The 7,374-nt window shown below is 35.9% G+C and overlaps 1 non-coding gene across 1 annotated transcript; it reads right to left on the bottom strand.

Annotated features, from left to right (window-relative positions):
* Window positions 1-1,721: 1,721 nt before the first annotated feature.
* Window positions 1,722-1,828, bottom strand: LOC117313115 (U6 spliceosomal RNA). Its single transcript, XR_004527577.1, has one exon. It is a non-coding gene; the product is annotated as a U6 spliceosomal RNA (small nuclear RNA).
* Window positions 1,829-7,374: the final 5,546 nt, after the last annotated feature.

Genomic DNA, 7,374 nt, shown 5'->3' with positions numbered 1-7,374 from the left:
ATGTACCTAGTTATCTGTAATGTAAGAATAATCCTATGATTTAACTGCTGATAATACTTGTTTTGTGGATGAGGGCCATGTTACAACTGTGTTTGAAAAGAATTTTAAACGAACCCTACTGTGGGCAGGGCCCTTGGTGGGCACTTGAGTGCTAGTTTGAAGGGAAAAAATGTGTGTAAGAAACATGTGATGTTTTTGCAGTGGTTTGAGGGCTGGGTTTGGTAATTATACTCTCGAATGCAAAAATCCAATGTGGCATAATGAAAAACACACCTCTGTTCTGCTTCCAAAACTCATTCCAAATACAGGACAGTTTTTGCCCAGGCTGACTGTGTTCCATAAAGTGTGCATTCGCTCCACTTCTGTCTATAAGAGCACCAGGACAAAAATAAGATGACACAAAACTGCGTGCCGCATCCTCCCTTTAGTTCCTGTTAACTCTTTTCCTCTAAGTTACCCTCTTCATCACTCTTATTGCTCAATCGACTTATTTGAAAACATATACAAAACCACTCTTAATAGAAGGAAGAGAAAAGTAGTCATTGTGGGTAGCAAATCAACTGTGTAGTTCAAATCATTATTACAATAAAATTTTGTTTATTAAGTACCCTGCAGAATTATAAAAAGGATAGCTTGCACTGGGTAGGAATAAAAAGCCAGCAAGGAATTACACAGTTTAATGTGAAAGTCCTTTTCTGCTACAAAATTCCTATCCAAGCCTGCCCTGCAACATTGAAAATTTGACTACAGAAATTCAAAGGAACAAAATTTGCCACGTGTATTTTGAACCGAATGTTATGAACATTCATAACATCTTTCTTCCTTATCTAAGAGAATCTTCTAATCAAGAAAGGGGAGACATTTTCAACCCTTTTTGTATGAGACTCACTGGATGTAAAAATATCAAGTACTCCCCTTAGTTGCCTACATTGGAGGGCTTATACTGTTGCTGCTTATATGTTGCTGAGGGTTTTATCAACTAGGTCATGGGGCAGTATTCTCTTTATGGTTACTCAGTGGAGAAATTTCTCTCAGAACTCAGTATCAGGAATGATTGTAATTTTCATTAACAACTTTCATGAAAAGGCTTCACTCTTTTTGCTTTTAATGCGAGGCAGCTCAAATTCCTGCCCTTATTTCACAACTTGTACTCAACTTTTAGGTATGCATTTTGCGTAATAATGTTATCCCTGGTTTTATCTTATTTGTCATACTCTAATTTTTCCTTTTCCATAATTTCTTCATCTACTCTTTTAATCTTGCACTATATTTTTGCATGTAGGCAATCTCAAATCCCCCTTTCAATAAGGCATGGTTTGAATTTCTAACTGAAGTGTCTAGAAAAAGAAGTAACTGTACTTCTTCAGCAGTTATGCTGACCAGAGAAGAACCATTGCTTTCTTCACCATGTGACACACTGCAGATGATATCAGCCTGGTGGTCTAAAATTCCCACCAATGCCAGTCAGCCAATGTGGCGAGAGGCTGCCACTTCTGCTTCTTGACACTGCATGACACAGGACCCAGGATCTCAAGTCACGACGGTTGGAACCTACCCTGACTTCAGTGCCTAACAAGACTATCATATTGTATAGGTGAGTAGAGGGTAGGTACAATCAAAACAACATCCTGGGTATATTTTGGTCTATCTTTTCTTCTTTTGTCTTAACAACTGCTGCCATTTATTGAGTTCTTACTGTGGTCCAAATACCTTTTTTCCCCCCAGATATGGAACACTTCACGAATTTGCAAGTCATCCTTGAACAGGGGCCATGTTAATCTTCTCTGTATTATTCCAATTTCAGTATATATGCTGCTGAAGCCAGCACTATTTTGGCTTATCTTAAACATTCCAAGTGGGTTCTAACTTCAAAAACTTGTTTTGCAAATACAGTTCCTTTTGGTTTGGTTGGTTACTTTCTTCCCTGATGTGTCGTGATAGGATTAATGTTCCTCTCAACCTTAGTCTCCCTCGCTTATATTTCCCTTACCTCTTAATGTATAACTGAATTAGAAGGTTTTTTTTGCTCTTCTTGAGTATTACCCCCAAACCAAAACCATAAAAAGGCATTACACAAATACAAAAAAAAAAATTTTTTTAAAGGAAACAAAAAGGCAGCTATAAGGCCAGAACCAAACCAAACCAAATAACAAAACAGCAAAAAAACCAAAATAAACTCCCCAATTACCACAAGCAGCACCATAATAAACAAAGTTAGAAGACAAAATGAAATGAGAAAAATATCTGCAATGTATGAACATAGGTCAATTTTGTTAATATATGAATCTTTCTTAAGAATCAATGAGGAAAAGAAAAAAATCCCAGAAGAAAAATGAATTAAAGGCATGAATGAGCAGTTGACTAAGAAGAATACAAATGAACAAAACACATATGAAAAATAGATTTAATCTTACTAGTTTTTTTTTATTTTAAATTTTTAAAGTTATTTCTAAATACAAATTAAGATATATTGAGAATTTTTGCTTATCAGATTGGGGAAAAATTTAAAAAGAATTATAAAACCTGATAGGAATGTGATTGAATCTTCCTGGAAAAAAAATTGATGATAAAGATGACAAGCTTGTACAGTGTGCTTCATTAACTCTCACACAGATCCATGAGTAAACGTGTACAGTTTGTGGGATGGAGTGGGAAGCAATGTGGAGGTCCATTATTAGGGAATGAAGAAGTAAAATGCATGCATACATACAGGGCTTCCCTGGTGGCGCAGTGGTTGAGAGGCCACCTGCCAATGCAGGGGACACGGGTTCGTGTCCCGGTCCGCGAAGATCCTACATGCTGCAGAGCGTCTAGGCCCATGAGTCATGGCCGCTGAGCCTGCGCGTCCGGAGCCTGTGCTCCACAACGGGAGAGGCCACAACAGTGAGAGGCCCGCGTACCGCAAAAAAAAAAAAAAAATGCATGCATACAGTGGAATGCCATGCAGCAATTATAATAAATTAGCTATATTTTCATATAACATGATCATATCTCAAATTCATAGTACTTAAGGTTAACACGTAAGAAACAAAATGAGATTTTTAGCGCAGCATCACTGGTATATCTTAAAAGCACATATATACAACACCACGATGAGTTTTTCAGATACACATATTTCTACATAGAAGAATGGACAATGAATTTAAAGGATAGATATTAAATACACTGGGATGGGTACCTGGGAGAGAGGAAGATGGGGGATAAAGAGAATAAAAATAGCGCGAAATAACATATAAGAGAAGTCTTACTTAGACTACTAAGCCATGAACTGAAGTGTGTGAGAAACTCAACTTGGGGCAGCTGAGGTGCCTGTCCATGGAACCAGAAATTGTACTTCTGCTAGAATTTATTCTATGACAATAGTTAGTCTCTGTTGATTTTCTACTTTTTAAAAGCCTGAAGTAAAACATATTTCACAATCAAAAATCTTTGATTTTGATCAAAGATTAAACATAAATCCTGATGGTTTTCCATACAGTGAACACACTCATATAATCAACTCCCAGATCAAGAAACAGAATATTTTCAATTCCTTGACGTTTTTGAGCCATTACTGGACTCCATCAAAGGTAACCACTATTCTGATCTCCCACACCACAGATTAGTTTTATCTGTTTAACCTTTCTATAAATGGTATCTCTTTTGTGTCTGCTTCTTTCTTTCTCTATTATGTTTGTGAGATTAACCCATGTTTTTGCAAGAGACAGTATAATTTTTTTTTAACCATGTAAACTGGATTAATTTGAGTATGTTTAAAATAGTCAAGAAACTTTCCGAAGTTTCTTAGGTATGTTAATGTGTTTTGGACACCTAACATATCAATTATAAATAGTTCTTATATTGTCACTAAAACCCAGCACAGTATATAATAGCCAATTTTTAAAAACAAACTTTGAATCCTGAAAATGCAAGTACTTCTAATAAAGAAGTCGCTAAGACTAACATAACAGCTTTAGCGCCTACAGATAATGAGACTATGCTACATATTCTGTAACAGACCATGGAGTGATACAAAGACAACACATAGCCTCTAGACTCAAAGAACTTGTGGCCCAAAGTGATATCATGACAATAACATGCAAACCAGGCTTCTTTCAACACAGACGTCATATGTAACCTCCCTCTGGTTGCAGGTGCTACATTACTCAGTTGTTTTACAACTGAAGACCGAAACCAGTTAATATCTACAGTAATGGAAGAACAAAGAACAAGTCCATGCTTTTTTCTAGATTTCTGTTTTCAAACCCTACTTGATTCAATAAGAGTATCTACGCTGACTGAGGCTATTCATTCATGCAATGAGTATATAGATTTAAAATGTTTGCCTTAAAAGTCTCCTCTGTTCAGGACCATAGTGTCGGGCTCAGCAAAGGCACAGGCCTATTTCTTCTACTTAAGTGCATCTTCTTTTTCTGCTCGTGTGAATGACCTTCTAATCCTCACTTTGCTTCACTGAATTGCTGACTCTATTCCATCAAAAATTGTACATTGGTAAGGAACAACAATAAAATGACTTTTTAATGGCAAAATTAACTCATCAAAAGAAACAGAATAGTAATCTTGTACTATTCATATTAAAAAAGTAATCCTCTGCAATTCCATGCACTGAGTTACTACAGATTGCTATACTGTTGTCAGTTGATAACTGGTAATCACACTTAATGGGGAGAGAGACAGTATAATATTTTAATGTTCAAACATCACAATTTATTCATTCTACTATTGATGAACTTCAAGTTGCTCTCAGTTTTTTATTATTATGAATAAGGCTGCTATGAACATTCTTGTCCATGTCTTTTTGGACAAGTGCATGCTTTTCTCTTTGGGGAAGAGGAGGACCAAGGAGTAGAATAGTTGGGTCATAAGATTTGTATATGATAAGCTTTAGTAGATACTGCCAACCAATTTTCCAAATTGACTGTACCAATTTTTACTTCCACCAGCAGTATATGAGAACTTGACTTGTTTCATATCCTCACCAATACTAGTCCTTTTAATTTAAGCTATTCTGGTAGGTGTCTTGTTCTCACTATTTTTAACTTAAATCAGCTTCTGGATTTAATTTCTTTTAAAATCCAGATTAGATTTTACAGCCTAATAATTCCATTTCTCTCTTAGTAGTCCCAAGCCCCAGTGTCATCTCATCTTACTTATTGGTCAAATCCCCAGTGAAGATCAATCATTCTGACTTCTCTGCCTTGCACATCACCTACTGTTTACACCTGAAGGGAATTAATTATGCAGCAGTACAGCTTGGTATCTTTATATATTGAGAGCCAACCTTAAGTGGGCTCTCTCTCCATCCCCATTGCTGCTCTCCCAGTCCAGCCCATCTTGATCTCTTGTGCATTACTGCAATAGCCACCTGAGCAGTCTCCTGGCTCCTCTTTCATCTTTTCTCTAGAGGGATCTTTCCAAAACACAAATGTGATCACAAGATTCCCTGAATTACTCTTTAATGGCTTCCATTGTCTTCAGGTTCATTTCAGATCACATCTCTGACACTCCTTAAGCTGTTTCCCCTACACATTCTTGACATTCTATCTAGCTCAGTGTTTCTCAAATATTTTTGACTTGGCTCCTACACATAATGAAACAAAAGTTTTTAAAACAAGATTTAACCTTTCTACAGTGATACACTCTGGTATTTTCCATTCTCTTTTATTCTATCTCATTTTACATGAAATATTGGCCATGACTAAAGGAATTGGTTTTATAACTAATGGGTTGCAACCAGCACTTTGTAAAACATATTAGCTCTACTATAGATCTTTCAGTTTCTGTAAAACCCTTCATTTCTCCTCTCCAGGAACCTTTTGTCATATATCTCTATCAGTAGTCTCTCATCTTTCAGGGCTCCACTCCAGGAAGCATTTCCTGATCACCCCTCTTTTATACTCCATTTATTTACTCACTCTGTCATGTAATTCTCTGTTTACTTACATTTTCCAATGCACTGTAAGGTCCTCGAAGCCAAGAGATAGGATTTTTTTGATCATCATCATAACTTGAATGCCTGGCACATAGCAGGCATTTATCAAATATTTGTTGAATGAATGAACTGTGTGTGTGTATATATATACATATATATATACACATACACATATATACATGTATACACACATGTATATATACATTTATTATAGCATTGTTTATATATATATATATACACACACACAAACACATATATGTGTCAATATTTATCCTTCTAATATTATAATATTGGAAACTGATTAACTAGCCAACATTTGGGCATTTAAGAATATGGAATATTGTGATACAATATAGGAAATGATTTAGATGAATACCTATTGGTATGAAACAATGTAATTGGTTACTGGGAAGATTAAATGAAATAGAGCAGACAGTGCTCCCTGGCACATTGCAAGTACTCATCTAATATCCAACAGCCACTTTTGTTATGAATTAATAAGATGCATTCATAATAGACAGAATAGAATAAAAGAAAAGTTGGCAGTAAGGAAAGGAAGACAGCTCCAAGAGTCCAGAAAAGCAAGAGGAAGGAAGGAGAGTCAACACCTCTGGAAGGTGTCTTTGTGATTTTTAGCTCTACCTGCCCATTCCACAGATGGAAAAACAAAGTCCAAAATGCATAGAGAGCCCATCTTTTGACACATGCCTAAAACCTAGGTCCTGATCTCGTCTGAGATGCTTTAAAATACCAAACAGAAGGGTATCTGTGAACATATCTTCAAACAAAAATTATTTCTGAATATGCCTGAGAGAACTGAGAGGAACCTCCTGGGAGGGCTTTGCAGGAACTTCATCTTTATTAGGACTCAGAGATTTGCAAGGTTCAGTGCATTAATATCTAGATTAACTTACTCATACTCAGATGGAATACAATGCAATTATTTTGATTCAAGCTTTCTTGATTATAATCACACTTTAGTCCGGCCTTCTTGAGGTCAATTTGATTATGTTTTGCATGCTCTTTTAACCACATATTTACTGACTTGCTTTGGGACTGCGTTACCAATGACTCAGCTCATCTTTTACCATTTGATCCTTTCTAATTTCAATCTGAAAGGGTTCTTATTCTTAATTTCAATTTGGAATTACTTTGCTGATGCCCCGTTTATAATATAAACACTATAGTATAATATCACCTGTGTTGCTTTTAAACAAAGCTTGATAAATGGCAAAGATTATGTCATTCTATCGACATGAGCTTATTAAACATTTATATTTCTGAGACTAGAAATATAATTAAATCCACCAGCATAATGTGTGAAATATTTGAGTGGGGTATTTTAGTTTAGCTTTTTGTTTGTTTGTTTTGTTTTGTTTTTTAAACTTTGGCAGGACCTAAAAGGCTGGTTTACATAGTTTTTAAAATCCAATCTGCAACTG

Source organism: Tursiops truncatus, chromosome 7 (assembly GCF_011762595.2).
Source record: "Tursiops truncatus isolate mTurTru1 chromosome 7, mTurTru1.mat.Y, whole genome shotgun sequence".
Taxonomy (NCBI): domain Eukaryota; kingdom Metazoa; phylum Chordata; class Mammalia; order Artiodactyla; family Delphinidae; genus Tursiops; species Tursiops truncatus.
This window is presented reverse-complemented; position numbering and strand designations above follow the sequence as displayed.